Genomic DNA, 17,501 nt, shown 5'->3' with positions numbered 1-17,501 from the left:
ATATTTCAAGCCCTCCCCCTGAAAATTGGTGTGAGGTTATCGCTGCCAAAAATGCGGCACCAAGTTGTGCCACATTTTCAGCAGTGCTGAAACCGCTGCCCATTCATTTCAATGGGCGACACAGTGCCGAAAACACTTGTGTGAACAGCCCCATTGAAATGAATGGGAGAGTTGTACAGCATTTAGCGCTGCACTGAAAAAGCAGCGCTAAACACTGTACAAACATGTGGTTTGATGTGTTTTTTGGAATGTCTAGAACAAATTAATTGGATTTTCATTGATTCCTATGGAAATAATTGCCTCGAGTCTCATTGGTTTCAAGTTTACCCGATTGCTTTCAGACGGATTACCAACGAAACTAGAGGTTTGACTGTAATACTTCCACTTTCACTATTTAGCATGTAGTGGTTGTTGAGTGATATATAGCATGCAAAGGAGAAGGCAGAAGCGGCTAAAAAATGCGTCACCCTTCTCCTCCAGGGCCTCAGCTGTGACTAACAGCTGAGGAGGACCCGATCTGCTCCTGCTTCATTGCAGGAGTAGAGGCTTTAATCCTGCATTGTACTTCTACTATTGGGAGGGATTAAAGTCCAGGACTGCTATGGGGCCCTTGGAAAGAGGTGGCCCTAGCTCTGTTTTGCTACTTGGTAGCGAGAAATCATGCAGGAGCTTCCTACAAAGAGGAATTGCATTGTTAGCAAACAAGAAGGTGGAAAATTGGCTCAAGGGTCATTTTTAAGGGTAGGCATAGGAAATGAGCACCTTTCCTGGCCCTCCTTTCCTGGGGGGTAAAAATGGACACCATAATGGTTGAGCCCATGTAAGTTTTGCTATGGGGCCCCATCTCATCTATGCACACCTCTGACTGGAGGCACATCAAGTCACAGTAAGGGACACTAGGAGCCTATGTGCAACATATTACAAACATGTACAGAACATGGCCATGTACATGAGGCCTGGGGCTCATTTCACACATATCAATGTCCAGTCTTGGTGTGTTGGATGTAATTTTATGCATTTCATGCAGAAATTAACCCCCAATTTTTTTTTACTGTAATTTTACCTCCTACAGCAAGCCCTTCTACCTGAGGACGTCTTCAGACAGTGAAATTTTCAAATTGAGAATTCCAATGTGGAAATGTAAGGGTACCTTTACATGCAACGGTTATTATTGTTCACTCGAGAGAACAAGCAAACATTTGCACATGAATGAACTAATGATGATTTTTATGCTTGCATGAAATGAGCTAAAAATGATAAGCAAACAAATGGTCGATCAATCACTGCCCATGTTTACACTAAATGATAATCGTTCATTTTCGCCGTGTAAATTATTTTTTGAACGATAATTGTTCTGTGTAAAAGGGCCTTAAAAGAATGCACAGCAGAAACTCTAGGCTAAGGGCTCTTTCACACAAGCGTATGCATTTTTACTTTCGCTCCTACGTGCTGTTAATTCGCGTGAATGGATGATTTTCCGTGATCAAGTCCTGAGCTTATTTAGCGTTTTCTCATGCATTCACATGGCTAGGTGTGACGTATTAGCGAAAAAATACGCCGCAGCCCGGAAATCCCTCGCTCTGCATAAATCCTTGGAATGACTTCAAAAGCCTAAATTGAGGCACCTGTAAGCTTTTCCCTGTGTTGGACGCTGCTAAACTGCCTTCCCCCTCACCCTTTTTTTTCCGGCTCCCATAGGAGTCCATGGGAGCTGCCAGCGTATATCGGTTGATAGATAGATCCAAACCTATCTTTTCACACAGTGTGTAATGGTAGTCGCCAATTTCGGTTGCATATGTTCTATTTTTTCCAGTGCAATGTTTATACATGCCGCAAAAACGTTTTTACGTGCCCATGTGAACGAATGCATTGGAATTCAATGCCTCAGATGGTCAAATTTTCCCCTCCGGGCATAAAAACGCAGCTACATAGCCGCATATAAACACTTGTATGAATAAAGCCTAAGAGCTATTAGAGAGGAGGAAGGCGTTTAGCAGAGACGCCACTAAACTCCCTCCCACCTCCCTTTTTCGGCAACTCCCATAGGCTCCCATAGTTCCGCAACTATGTTTTCCGGCCGGTGTAAAAATGGCTGACTGGAATGTGCACCATATGCGCTATCTTTGCTAGGCAGCCATTTTTTCACACCACAAAAATGGCCATCTGAACTGAGACTTTGGAAACCAATGCCTCAGACGGGTAGCATATATTGGCCGGCCGTGATAATGGTGCCAATATACGTTCAAGTGAATGAATCCTTAGGGCTTATTCACAGGAGCATATATTAGCCGCTGTTTTCACAGCTGGCCGATATACGCTACCATCAGGTGCATTAAATTCCAATGCAGCAGATCACACAGGCGTATTCTGACAGCATAAAAGCTCCCGGCTGGCCAATATTGCAGCGGGCAGGAAAGATAGTCCTGACACTATCTTTCCCGGCTGGAATACAGCCGCTGCCATAGACTCTTATGGGAGCCAATAACAGCTGCCAGAAAAGGTAGGTGGGACGAAGTTTTGCAGCAAGACTGCTAAACTCACTCCCCCCTTCTCTCCTCCTCTCTGCCCCTTGTTGATTGTTTGCACTTGGAGGGGGCGGGTTGGGGGCAGAGCTAGTTGCTAAGCTCCCACCCCATCCTCCCCCTCCCATTGCTGGCTGCTGACAAGAGGCAGAGAGGGGGTTGGAACTCAGCGCCCTAGCTCCGCTCCACACCCTCCCATTGCTGTGAGTCGGCAAAGGGGAGGGAAGGGGGAGACAGCTTAGCAGAGCTAAACTGTCTCTCCCTGTTCAACGGCATTGCGGGCTCGGCGTATATGCGCCAAGCTTGGGCCGTTTGATCAGGCGCACAATCGTTAGCTTTGTGCGCCTGTTCACGTGTAAAAACAATAAAAGAGCCCTTATCCTGACATTTTATATATATTGTTTCCTCGACACATTTGAAATTCGTGCACTAAAAACTGAAAAGCATGTGAGGGGAATCATGTGTGGTCAGAGAAATGTGTCTGAAAAAAATCAATATGTGAACATGTCCGTAAAAAGAACCTATCAGCAGGATCATGCTGCGTGAACAACGGGCAACATGAGTCAGGACAGGCATGTACATCACAGGCACCAATATTTTATTCTCAATTGCTGCAGTGTTAAAGGAGATGTCCCGAGGCAGCAAGTGGGTCTATACACTTCTGTATGGCCATAATAATGCACTTTGTAATGTACATTGTGCATTAATTATGAGCCATACAGAAGTTATAAAAAGTTTTATACTTACCTGCTCCGTTGCTGGCGTCCTCGTCTCCATGGAGCCGACTAATTTTTGGCCTCCGATGGCCAAATTAGCCGCGCTTGCGCAGTCCGGGTCTTCAGCTTTCTTCTATGGAGCCGCTCGTGCCAGAGAGCGGCTCCGTGTAGCTCCGCCCCGTCACGTGCCGATTCCAGCCAATCAGGAGGCTGGAATCGGCAGTGGACCGCACAGAAGAGCTGCGGTCCACGAAGGTAGAAGATCCCGGCGGCCATCTTCAGCGGTAAGTATTGAAGTCACCGGACCGCCGGGATTCAGGTAAGCGCTGTGCGGGTGGTTTTTTTAACCCCTGCATCGGGGTTGTCTCGCGCCGAACGGGGGGGGGGTTTAAAAAAAAAAAAACCCGTTTCGGCGCGGGACATCTCCTTTAACCATACTTTGAAAATCAATTTTAACTGAGTAGTTATAGTAGCAATGGTGTTCCTGTTTGCAGACCCAGTAGGAATAGTGTCCTTATTAGTGGCCCCCATAGTAATAGTGCCCTTGCTTGTAGCCCCAGTAGTAATAATGACCCCCACTAGCAGGTCCAGTAGTAATAATGTATCCAATATTAATAGTGAGCCCTGTTGGGCACCAAATGAGAGCCATTATTATTACTGTGGATGCTAAGTCCCTTCACCTTCTTCGCTGCCTCTCTGCTTGCTTTCCCTCCAGATCCCACTGATCTTCCCTTGCCTCAGTCGTAGTTGCCAGTCACATGCTTAATGGCACATGACCAACCAGCCAATCACTGGCCTCAGTCATGCTAATGCTGATGTCAGGGATTGCAGTGGCTGCAGGGAGATCAGCAGAATCGGAAGCAACAGTGAGCAGAGTGGAGAGGCAGTGGAGAAGGTGAGTATTGTATATATATATTTTACATATCAGACCTGAGGGGCAGAACATACCTTTTGCCACCATGGACTGTAGGGCAGCGTCTCAAATCTGGGACTGTCCCGCCCAATCGTGGATGGTTGGGAAACAAACATTGGTAGAATGGGACTATACCTGCATATATACTATACTACTATAGAATGCACTATACCTGCTCTCTGATTATGGGATAAGCACTAGCCAATCAGAGAGCAGTGCACAGTGTGCATTAGTTGTAGCCGAAAACAGGGTGCATAACTGGTGGATTGGAAGGGCAGCAGGGAAAAATATATCTCCATTTCCCTTCTGTCCCTTCTGTCCTGGGACAGAATTTTGTTCTAAAATCAGAGCGTCATTTTAAGCTTTCATCTTGCATTGTCTTACACAGACACTTTAATGGCTACATTGTGCACAGGCTATATGATATGCCTTTAACAAGAAGAATGCAGTCTGGCGTCTCTACGATTTTGAACTCTTATCCTATAACTGACTATTATTCTATCTGTACTTGCGCCAAAACATTCATTACTTAATGTGTCTAATGCAGAATTTAGCTTGCAGTCATTTAATAACAGGAAATAGTCATTTGTAGAACATATTCAAGTGACTCAAAACAAACATAATTAGTGCAAAGTTTATCATCACTTGAAGAAGAGGGAATAGATTTATTTTGGTCTTCGTCCATTTGTGAATTATGCAAACACCATATTTTTTAATAATCATAACTGCATGCATATATATATATATATATATATATATATATATATATATATATATATACCGTGTTTCCCTGAAAATAAGACCTACCCCAAAAATAAGCCTTAGCTACACTAGAGTAAAAAAAACAAAACAGCAATACTCACCTAGCCAGTGGCATCCCTTGGCACTGTGGCAGGTTACTGTGTGCTCTACACTAACAGCATTCTCTCCCTGGTAATGGGGCTTTGAATACCCAGCAAGTGAGTTCTATGATTGGATTATGAGTGCCACTGGCTTAGCTAATCAGAGTCGGTGCTCGATCATTCACAGCCATTCAATGAATGACATCACTGACTGGCTGTGATTGGTTTATCGAGCGCCTGCTCTGATTGGCTGAGGCGGCGATGCTCATAATCCAATCACAACACTCGATTGCTTGAGGCGGGGTATACATAGCCCCGTTAGTTACCTGGAAGAGCCTGCTGCAGCACCAGAGACCAGCACGAGGCACCGAGAAGCTGCCAGCTGAGTAAGTATAAGACACCCCCCAAAAATAGGACACTGTGCCTTGTTTGGGGCAAAAATGTAAATAAGACAGTGTCCTATTTTTGGGGAAACACTGTATAAATAGTATTAATCAGTGCAAGGGTGTACGAACCACAGAATTAGGGCGTTTTGCGTTTTTTCTCAAGAGCAATTAGAATTGAATGTACTCCTGTCCACTGGCGTTTTTTTTGCGGTGCGTTGCGATTTTTAACATAGGAACTGTCAGTTGCATATGTGTCCTTATTTTTCTCCTAATGCATCCATGAATGTCAATGGAAATTAATGGAAAAGGCGCGAAAAAGCCGTGAAAATGCCGAAAAAAAACGCCACGAAAAACGCACGGAAAACGTGGCGAAAACGCTGCGTTTTTCACACACGAAAATCGCAAACGCCAGTGGGTGGGCGCCCTTAAGGGGACAATTTTAATCTTTGTTCTTCAATTTACCCTGCTCAGGGATGATTAGGGCTGGCTTCACACAGGCGTATTTGTGCACGCATGAATTTCAATGGGTTCCTTCACATTTTCAATCCCACAAAAAAAATACAGCATGTTCTATTTTTATGTGTATTTGCACACCAAAACTCCCCATAGGAAATGTGTGAAACACTGCGTACTTCCCTGCAAAAAGAACACATCTGAAACTCATTAAAACTAATTACCCATTTTAATTTGTGTGTCTACGTTTGCCGCGTGCCAATGAACATGCCTTGTGGACGCAAAAGTACAGTAAAAAATGCCAATAAACGTGCAAAAAAAACAGTGTTCATACTGCAAATACCCGGCGCTTAGGGCCTTGCAAATACACTTAACTCCATAGTGACCACCCCATTGCCTTTTACTTCCTGGCTTGCTGGGCTTTAATCCCCAGGGTTGTAAAAACATGCTCCCTGCGGGGCTTAAAAACCTGCAAGCTGTGGACGTGACAGCTCCATGCTGCCGGCTTCTGGAGGTAGCTGACAACCTGGAGCTGTCATCCTGGGCCGTGGGATACCCCTCCCAGTCATGTGAAAGTCAATCAAAAGTAAAAGTTAAAGATTTAGCTGTCTTGATGGATCAGGCCTCCTGGTCCTGATGGCGCCTTCTGCTCATGCACGCCAGACGTCATACGTTGGGCGCGTGCCAGAAGGGTGCGTGCCCCGGGAAATTTAAAATCTCTCTGACCCCTGTAGCTAGGAGCAGAGAGATGTCAATGGGAGCTGCTGTATGCATTTCCCGGTCACAGGATCACTGCTATCCAATGGATAACAGCAATCATGTAAAGTTAAAAAAAAGTTAAAAAAAGGATTACGTTTCATCTCCCGTCACGGATCATACCTGTGAGGGGAGATGAAATTATGTAAGTACGGCCCCCGGATTTATCCATAGCCCTTACTACGGCTTCTGCACACGCGCCTATCGCCAAAATGGCGGGCGCATGTGCAAAAGCCACAAATTGCCAGGGTAGTTCAAAATCTCCCTGCTCCTGGCTACCAAACGTAGCCAAGTGCCTGGCTGGTCACGTGACTGCCATTTTCTATTAGAAAACGGTGATCATGGAAAAGTAAAAAAAAGTTAAAGTTTCACTGCCCATCATGGATCGGATCCGTGAGGGGAGGTGAAGTTACTTACCTAAGACCTCCTGTGATGTCCCCTGATGGGATCTTTATCCACAGACTTTTCCCCAACTTCGGTGCATGCGCCCATCGGCAAAATGGTGGAGGCAAGCGCAGAAGCTGGGAAGGGCCCAGGAAATTTAAAGTCTCCTTGCTCCTGGCTACTAAAGGTAGCAGAGAGCCTGGAGCAGTGATTGAAGGCTGCGGTGAGCAATCCCCAGTCACATGATCGTCGTTATCCAATAGATGTGACGATCCCGTAAAAGTTAAAACACAGTTGAAGTTTAATGCTCCTTTAGGTTTGAGCCCTGTTATGCATAAGGACATAATATTAGGGCCACATTGAGTATGTTTCTGAACACGGGACAAATGGGGATATCTATTTTAGGGTGAAAGTCTTCATTCATATGTGTGCTGTACAAAAAAAACCCTGTTTTTAAAATCACATAATTGCCAAAAAGATAAAAATCGTAATTTTTTTCCCTTCTGCTTTGCTTAGATTCATTCTAAAACTCTGGGGTCAAAATACGCAGTTACGCCACTAGATGAATTCATTAAGGCGTCTAGTTTTCAAAATGGGCGTAAATCGCCTTAAAGCAAAATGTCTGTTCTGAAAGACACCGGCTGCTCCTTTCGGTTTGGGCCCCCTTGTGCATACGGACAGAGGATTAGGGCCACAACTAGTATGTTTCTGAACACAGAACAAACGGGGGTATCCATTTTGGATATAAATCCTCATTTTCACGTGCACTACAGAAAAAAAACCTGTCTTTAAAATGACATATTTGCAAAAATATGACATTTTATTTTTTCATTAATTGCATTAATTCCTGAAAAGAAACTGTGGGATCAAAATACTCATGACACCCCTCAGTGAATACATTCAGATGTGTATTTTTTCGGGTCATTTGTGGGGATATCTATTATTATGACACCTATAAGCCTTTGCAATCTTGGCTTGGTGTAGGAAAACAAAGTGTTCCTCAAAATGTTAATAATCAATGTTAAATTTGTACGTCTCCTAAATGGTTAAAAAAACTTACGTTTTTCCAATGTGCATCCAGAATAAAGTAAACAGAAGGAAATATATATCTTATCAAAAATGTGTACAGTATGATTGCACATATTTGAGATATTGCAGTAGAAAATGTGAAAAAATGAAGTACACTATGTGGTGAAAAAACAATGTCAGAATCACTTGGATATGCAAAATCTTTACGGAGTTATTCTATGTTAAAGTGACACGTCAGAGGGGCGCAGCCTGACCGCTGAAGGAGATGGAGTACTGAGCTCTGAGCTCCGTCTCAACGGCACCCGCGGGGACCCTATACAGCGGCCACAAGAAGCTTAGATGGGGAAGATCGGCAGAGAAAAAGGGGGAGATGCGCAGAGTACCCCCAGAGCGTACAAAGGACAAGCAGACATGCAGCGTTATCTTAAAGACCGAAGCACCCGCTCTCCCCGTGCTCCCTCCAAGATGGCGCCAGCTGCAGAGTTCACTGCCTCTAACAGTAAGGAGGGGGAGGATGGGGCCTCCACCGATGGGGAAGATGGAGAAAGTGTGTCCAGGAGCTTCATGAGGGAGCTATTCTCTCAGGCCTTACACCCTTTAAGAGCAGACCTGACTGAGAGTAAGGAAGATCTCAGGCATATGGGCTGTACAGTGGAAGAGCTGGAGTCTGCTGCGGCCGCAATCACCTAGATATTGAAAAGACTCTCAAAGACCACCACTCACAAATCAATAAATCCCTCTTAATGCAGGAGGACATTGAAAACAGAAACAGGCGCAACAACGTGTGCATTAAGGGGCTCTCAGAGTCATGGGCATCTCACTGCCTATCTAAGGTGGTTAAAGAAATTTTCAGCCAGCTCCTCAGTGAGGACAAAGCTGCCACCATTATCATTGAGCGTGTTCATAGGGCTCTCAGACCCTTGCCCCCCACCTCAGACCCCCCGAGAGACATTGTCTGCAAGATACTCTCATTCCCGGACGCTTTAGAAATCCTAAAAGCAGCAAGGCAAGCTAAAGATATACGTTATGGTGACGCCTCTCTACAAATCTTCCAAGATTTGGCCCCATCCACATTGGCTAAGCGCCGTTTATTGCGCCCACTCCTTGATGCCCTAAGAGACAAGGGGATAAAATATGCATAAGATAGACTCAGCGACTGTATCCGACCATGCACCAATTCATGTTACTCTTTGTCCCCTCCAACAGCACCCTAAGGAATGGAGATGGAGGTTAAATGCTACCTTATTGGATTCTAAAGATGATATCTCCGTCTTATCCATTCTAATAGAAGAATATTTTCAGCCTAATTCAAAGGGAGAAGTAAGCACACCTATGGTGTGGGAAGTGCATAAAGCTTACGTGAGGGGCCTGCTGATAGCTATGGGCTCCAGGGCCAAGAAAAAGACTTAAAAAGAAATAGACGATAAGCTCATGCAAATAGCAAAACTAGAACAAAGAGTTAAACTCTCTCAAACGAAACCCTTATTAGAGGAACTCACTGAACTAAGGAGAGATCTCCAGCATTGCCTTGACTGCGAATTTAATAAAAAACACTTATTCTGGAAACATACTGTATATGCTCAGGGCAATAAAGGTAGCAAACTCACGACTTCCCTAATTAAAAAGCTCAGGCAAAAATGCAATTAATGCTATTAAAACTCATTCTGGAAAGATGGCCACGTCCACTAAAGATATAGCCAAAGAATTTCAGCACTATTATTCAGATCTCTATAACCTCCAAAAACAACTCCCACCTGAAGAAGCCCTCGAAGCAAAAAATCTAATTGACACCTTCCTTCACCGACTGCCCATCCCGAAATTAAACAACGAAGATGCTAACTCCTTGTTAACACCAGTAATACAAACAGAAATCAAAGACCTATTAACTTCCTGCCCATCCAATAAAAGTCCAGGCCCTGACGGCTTATCCCTGCCCTATTACAAATCCTTCCAAACTGTACTAATTCCAAGACTGACAGATCTGTTCAACTCTCTCCTCTCAGGAGCTCCCCTTCCCAGACAGGCACAGGAAGCCCACATCACCTTAATTCATAAAGAAAACAAGGCCCCGCTCTCTGTAGTAGTTACAGGCCCATATCCCTTATTAATTTAGACGTCAAACTATGGGCAAAGCTCCTAGCTAGGAGTTTAGACAAATTTATCCCGGAGCTGATCAGTGAGGAACAGGCGGGTTTCATGAGAGTGAGGGCAAGGATAACTGCCGGAGACTCCTTCACGCATCGCGCTACGCCCAAATACATAACATACCCCTAGCTTTTATAGGAACTGACATGGAAAAAGCGTTCGATCGCGTCGACTGGCACTGTATAAAGAGCACGCTATTGCACTACAACCTCCCAGCGGAATTTGTTTCCGCTATTTTTTCCCTTTATGCTTCTCCTTACGCCAGACTTAAATTAAATGTTGCCCCTTCTCCCCCTCTCTTTTCATCTTGTCCCTGGAGCCCCTCCTGCTGCAGGTTAGGCAAGATCCTGATATAACGGGTTTGACTATCGGGGACGACCTCCTATCTATCGCGGCCTTTGTGGATGACATCGTCTTCCTGATTACTAACCCTGAAACAGGACTAGGTAGATTGGTCGAACTCCTGAATGCCTTCGGCAAGTTCTCGAACTTCAAAATTAATTTTGATAAGTCCACAACACTTAACATCTCTATACCCCTTTCACGCAGCAAAAAGCTTAGTAGCATCTCTCTGTTTGCATGGTCGGAGACATCCATGGACTATTTGGGTGTTAAAATACCCAAAAGACTAGAGGATATATATTCAGTCAACTTCGCCCCGATGCTAGACCAGGTAAAAAAGCTTCTAAAAGACTATGATATACTGTTTATATCCTGGTTTGGCAAAAAGAATATTTTAAAATCATACATTTTGCCAATCATTCTCTATAGGATCAGGGTGCTGCCGATCTACTTACCCCCAAGCTTTTTTAAAACTCTGCGTTCGGCATTTGCGGGGTATGTGTGGAGGCAGAGGAGACCAAGATTAGCGTATAGCCTAATGATCAAAAGGAGCTCCGAAGGAGGCATGGACATCCCCAACATTCTCGATTATTATCGAGCCTCACAAATGAGCTACTAGTTGGACCTGCTACACCCGAAAGGGGACAGCCTCCTACTCAAATTAGTCACGGCTAACAACACCAACAGGTCCTTGTAAGATCTGTTGTTCCCCGCCCAGAGCAAATACAAAGCAAAGGATTTCTGTCCTCTGTTATGAGGCCCCTGCGAGGTGTGGGATAGTGTAGGAGAAAGTCTGGCACCAAAGCCTTCCCTGTCCTTTCCCCTAAGCTTCTTATTCAGGCTCCTGAACCTTTCACTAGACCCAGTTTCTACTTCCGTCTGGAGAAAATTTAGAGACTTCACAGTAGGTGACCTTCAAGCTCTAGCACGCTTACCAACGCCAGAGATTGTATAATCCCTACTGCCGGCTTGGTCCCCCTCCTTCCTACTTCGTGCCTCGATTGAAAGAGTCATAGGGGACTTCCTTAGGGCCTACAGATCAACTCGTCCCAGAACTCCATTTGAACGCCTACTAAAAGACCCCAATACTAAGGCAAGAAAAATTTCGCTTCTTCGAAGACAGTTTGTCATTCCCCAAACTACAACTAAACCCTCCTTTATCATCTCCTGGGAAAGGGAGCTAGGTCTTTCTCTGTCTCAGAGTGACACTAAAACAATCCTGGCCACCTCATTCGGTCTCTCTCCTTGCATTCTAGCCCAAGAATCTCATTACAAACTCCTTGTAAGATGGTACAAGACACCGCAGTGGCTTTTTGCATACAAATTGGCCCCACATAGCAGATGTTGGAGATGTAACGTGGCAGAAGGCTCCTACCTGCATATCTGGTGGAGCTGTGTGAAGCTGTCTCCCTACTGGAGGGAAATAGGTGAAGTGCTGAAAAGAATTAAACAGAACTTTGTTCTCACGCCTGAGATGGTATTCCTATGGAAGCCATCCACAGCGTTCCACCCACTCAGGGATAGGCTGATAGCCTTCTTAATAGACGCAGCTAAAGCCCTGATTCCATTGCACTGGCAACGCGAGGCACCCCCCTCTTTAGCTCAATGGAAGGAGAAGGTCAACATGATCTTTAATCTCGAGGAACTGGCTAGTTGGCACAATAACAAACATGACAAATTCTCTAAGTTATGGTCTCCATGGCGTAACCTGAGACTCTCAAACGTATTATTTCAGTGAATTGAGCCTCTACCCCCCTCCTCTACCTGGAACCCATCTTCGCTACCCCTTATTCCCTCTCTTCTCCCCTACTAGCCATTGTTTCATTCAGAAAAGTTTCCGTTAAGCTTAAAGGGGTTGTCTCGCGAAAGCAAGTGGGGTTATACACTTCTGTATGGCCATATTAATGCACTTTGTAATGTACATCGTGCATTAAATATGAGCCATACAGAAGTTATTCACTTACCTGCTCCGTTGCTAGCATCCCCGTCGCCATGGATCTGTCTAATTCTGATATCTTCTTGCTTTTCTAGACGCGCTTGCGCTGTGCGGTCTTCTGCCTGGTGAATGGGGCCCCTCGTGCCGGAGAGCTGGTCACTGCGTCGTCATCGTAGCTCCGCCCCATCACGTGTGCCGATTCCAGCCAATCAGGAGGCTGGAATCGGCAATGGAACACACAGAGCCCATGGTGCACCATGGGAGAAGACCCGCGGTGCACCATGGGAGAAAACCGCAGTGCATCCCTGGGAAAGGACCGGCGGCCATCTTAGGGAGAAGATTTTTTAAAGTCCTTATTTCGTCGGATCGGTGAGTAGCAAGCGGTTTAAAAAACGCTTTAATTTGCTATTTTATGCCAGGGGGGTGACAGGGGGAATGGGGTAAGGTAACATTTTGAGGTTTGCCGCGAGACAACCCCTTTAATTTCTTCACCTTCTAAGCCCCACGGGGCTTGTCGGGACGTTGTGCACCTAATCTCAATGTCTAGATCTGAAGTCGTGTATTATGATTTCTCAGTCTGTATACTCTATAATGTTGTCAGATCTACCGCATTTTGTATCGCTCTGACAAGCTTATTCTTTCCCTGTATTATTGAAAAATTGAATAAAATTTGATTTGAAAAAAAAAAAAGTGACACGTCAGATTTCCAAAATTTGGCCTGGTCTTTAAGGCATACACAGGCTTGGTCACTAAGGGGTTAAGCTCATGTGAAGGAGGTCTAAGACATTGCCAAAAACATTTACAAGATTATGTTTAGAGATGAGCGAACGTACTCGGTAAAGCACTACTCGTCCGAGTAATGTGCTTTATCCGAGTATCTCTCCGCTCGTCCTGAAAGATTCGGGGCGCTCCGCTGCTGACAGGTGAGTAGCAGCGGGGAGCGGGGCAGAGCGGGCGGGAGAGAAGGAGAGAAAGATCTCCCATCCGTTCCTCCCCGCTCTCCCCTGCAGCTCCCCGCTCCGCAGCGCGTCCCGAATCTTTCAGGACGAGCGGGGAGGTACTCGGATAAGGCACATTACTCGGACGAGTTGTGCTTTACCGAGTACGTTCGCTCATCTCTAATTATGTTACATAGTTTTTTTTTTTTATGAAAATGGACCAATCAGGCGTTTGCCCCAGATCCCACACCACACCATCACTTTAATGGTGTTCTGGGTTGTTGAGGGGTTTGTCAAGTTCGGATTTGCATCTCCAAAATTGGTTACACAATATGGTTACACATAATAAAAGAATGCCTGCACCTATAAATTGCTAATGAAATTTTACCCTACGGCCACTGTCACACACACCGTTGGTAAATCGCTGCATTTGAAACACCGGACGGAATATTCTGCAACAGCATTGTGGAATATGTCCTCCTGCGGAATATTTAGCAATAAAATCTGCACTGTTAACATGCAGATTTTGATGTGGAATTGAAAACCGCAGAATTCTGACTGCAAATCCACATCAAAATCTGCAGTCAGCCGTGTGGATTTTGGTGCAGAATTCCAGGACAACATATTCTGCAATGCTGTTGCGAGATATTCCATTCCTATGAAAGGTCTTTTAAATGGATCCGTTAAACGGAAGCCCAAAGACATACAAATAGAGCCATTTCCACCTGTGCCCGGGCCTCATAGAGTGCAATGTAAAAAAATGGGAAGGACATTTTGTGCGGTTCCCATTTTTTTGGACAGAAAAAAGTCCCGCAGGTAATTCTCTTTTCCCATTAAAAAACAAACAAAAAAACAGAGATCAGACTTAAAGGGGTTGTCCCGCGGCAGCAAGTGGGTCTATACACTTCTGTATGGCCATAATAATGCACTTTGTAATATACATTGTGCATTAATTATGAGCCATACAGAAGTTATAAAAAGTTTTTTACTTACCTGCTCCGTTGCTGGCGTCCTCGTCTCCATGGTGCCGACTAATTTTCGCCCTCCGATGGCCAAATTAGCCGCGCTTGCGCAGTCCTGGTCTTCTGCTCTCTTCAATGGAGCCGCTCGTGCAGAATGCAGGCTCCGTGTAGCTCTGCCCCGTCACGTGCCGATTCCAGCCAATCAGGAGGCTGGAATCGGCAATGGACCGCACAGAAGAGCTGCGGTCCACGGAGGAAGAGGATTCCGGCGGCCATCTTCACAGGTAAGTATAGAAGTCACCGGAGCGCGGGGATTAAGGTAAGCGCTCCGGTAAGCTTTCTGTACGTCCCTGCATCGGGGTTGTCTCGCGCCGAACGGGGGGGGTTGAAAAAAAAAAAACCCGTTTCGGCGCGGGACAACCCCTTTAAGTGAAGCAAACTTAAATAAAATAGGTTCCATTGCAATCAATGGGGAATTTACTGGATGAGTAGTTTTTTATTTTTCTATATTTAGGAGGGAACAGAAAAACAAGACACTGATATGAACTCAGTATTATACAATCGGCCATTTTCTGATGACAGACTCCCTTTAAAGACCTAATCCGAAGAAAATTAAAAAAGAAGATGGAATTAATGAGGTTCAGCATGTAATAATAAGTATAACCATGAAATCACACTTGGCTGTGCTGCTGATGTATTAAGGAGTATACACCTTGTCTGCCAGAATTTATTATTCAATGAGATTAATTATATTTTATGAGATCACTTCCACATTTATATCAATAATTTCATGTTGACAGAAACTTAGGACACATTTCTACAGATGTTTCTTGTGTTGTAGGAAACATGTTGTCTGCATATTCCAGTCTGTCATGTCATATTACAGGCATATTTTACCACCTAGTGTTTTGCTGCCTTGTATTTTATCATTGGAGTAAATCATACTCCACAGGACTGTGCAGCTAGACATAGAAGCAACACTTGTTCCAAAGTGCTGTATAGAGAGCGCATTCATTCACACTGCCTCAATGGAGCTTACAATCTAAAGTCTCTGCAGAGACAGACTCAGTCATTACTCATAGGAAGTAGACATGAGTTTGTTGTTATGTGCCTATCTAGTGTAATGAAATCAAGAATATATTGACTTTCCTTTTAATAAACGGAGAACTAATGTATCTCTTGAAATCATAAGAAAAAGTGATTGCAGATTCCTACTGCAGTTTGATCACTTATCAGCTATTATTTGGAGAGGTTGAATCTCCCGTGCACCAATGCAACGTAATGGAATCTGTAACGTATCTACCTCACCTACCATGTGCCATTTATAATATTGATGTTTTCTTACGCAGCAGAGCCCTTTGACACCCATTAGCACTCGTGTGCAGCCCTATAGCCAGGGTTGGGCTAACAGTGTGCCAGGCCTTAGGCCATAAGGTGAATGTGGGCCCCTTTAAATCAAATATACACAATACCTACCCATAAGTAAATATAAGTTCACAGGTGGAGCAGATACAATGCGGGCACCAGGTTTCCAAAAATGAATATTTTTTTACAATGATTGAACTAGGAGAATAAGATAGCAATTGAAGCTTTCATTAACAGCTAAGAGAGATTCAATTAGATAAATGTTAGACAACCTAACTGGCTCTATCTAAACGTGGCACAACTCTAACGTAAACAGAATCTTAACAATCTTTCATCAATCACAAAGATCTGTACTCAGCCCTGAAGTAACTCAAGTGTTGTCCAATATGTTCTCTAATTCTAGCGGATGAATACCTGTAAAACAGTGACTCGAATCTGGTCATGTTTTTGTATTTCTCTAGTGTTTGCTGAAGCTCGCATATTTTAACTGGCAGGCCTGCACATAAGTCACTACCAGTGTGCACATGTTGAGTTTTTTTTGAGGACCACCCTCACTTACGTATCTCCAGCATGATTGGTTCAGTAATGCAGAGGAAGCTTCTTTAGATGTCTGTTGGGATTATCCTGATTCGCAGAACTGCAGGACGATGCATACTATTTGTAGCAGTGTCTATTGCTGTAGTTTCGGTAGCTTTGTTTTCTCAAAGATGTCATCTACCTCTAAAAAAATCTCAGCCATGGGCTCTTTTTTTTGGATCTGTAGTAGATCTTTAGCATCCTTCAGCCTCCCATCGATAATGATATTGTCCAGACGCAGAGATAGTACAGGCAGCAATAATCAGTGCTCTCAGTCACAGGTTGCCTCCTTTGGCTGTCTGCAGATGGCCGGGTCAGATCCGGCTGCAAGAATTCTCACAGCGGGACCCAACCCGAGCCCCTGCAGAGACCAGTGCGGCACTCACCTGCTCCCGCGGCTCCGGCTCTTTGATGTGCATGCGCAGACAAAAATAGAGTATGCCGCAATTTGTTTTCTGCGCGTGATTTCGTTCAGACAAATCGCGGCCGCCTGCCTAGGATTGCGTTTTCTAATGCAATCCTATGGCAGCTTCCACGGGCAGAAATTCTGCGGGAAATCCCACCGCGGAATTTCCGTTCGTGTGCAGGGGGCCTTTCTCAAGTCATTGTTTCTCTCCAGCAGGCGCAGAATTTCCAGGATACACCCTCCATGGTTACCTTAGCTGACTCCTCCTGCAGCTCTCTGCTTCACACTGCAAAGAAGTCTCTCAAGGCTGAGAGCCACTGTATTTGCTCTCCAACTTGCAGCTCCCTCACTCGGTGGCCAGCTGCTACAGTTCCTGCCAGAATACATATACCAAGTTCATGCACCTCTCAATAGTGCCTGAATCCTCCTGATGTCCCATGTGATCCCAGCAGCTAATCGGAAACAGCATACAACACTCTACAGAGAGCTCAGTTGTTAGCAGTGTTGCCTTCCAGCACTGGAGTTCTAGATTCATACCTGACCAAAGACAACATCTATATGAAATTTTTAGATTTTCTTTGTTTTTATTCTTCTCTTTTTTTCTCCTACACTGGTGACTGAAGAACAAGTGTCGTGGTTCAGTTTTTAGCACTACTGCTCTGCAGTGTTAGAGTTCAGGGTTCAAATCTGACTTAGGACAACATTTGTAAGGAGTTTTTTATGTTCTCTTTGTGTTTATTCTTCTTCTTCTGCTCCTCTGAGTATTGAAGAACAAGTGTGCTGGCTCAATAGTTATATGAAAAAAAGGTTTGGTACTGTGTTCGCCAGGA

Source organism: Eleutherodactylus coqui, chromosome 1, assembly GCF_035609145.1.
Source record: "Eleutherodactylus coqui strain aEleCoq1 chromosome 1, aEleCoq1.hap1, whole genome shotgun sequence".
Taxonomy (NCBI): Eukaryota; Metazoa; Chordata; class Amphibia; order Anura; family Eleutherodactylidae; genus Eleutherodactylus; species Eleutherodactylus coqui.
This window is presented reverse-complemented; position numbering follows the sequence as displayed.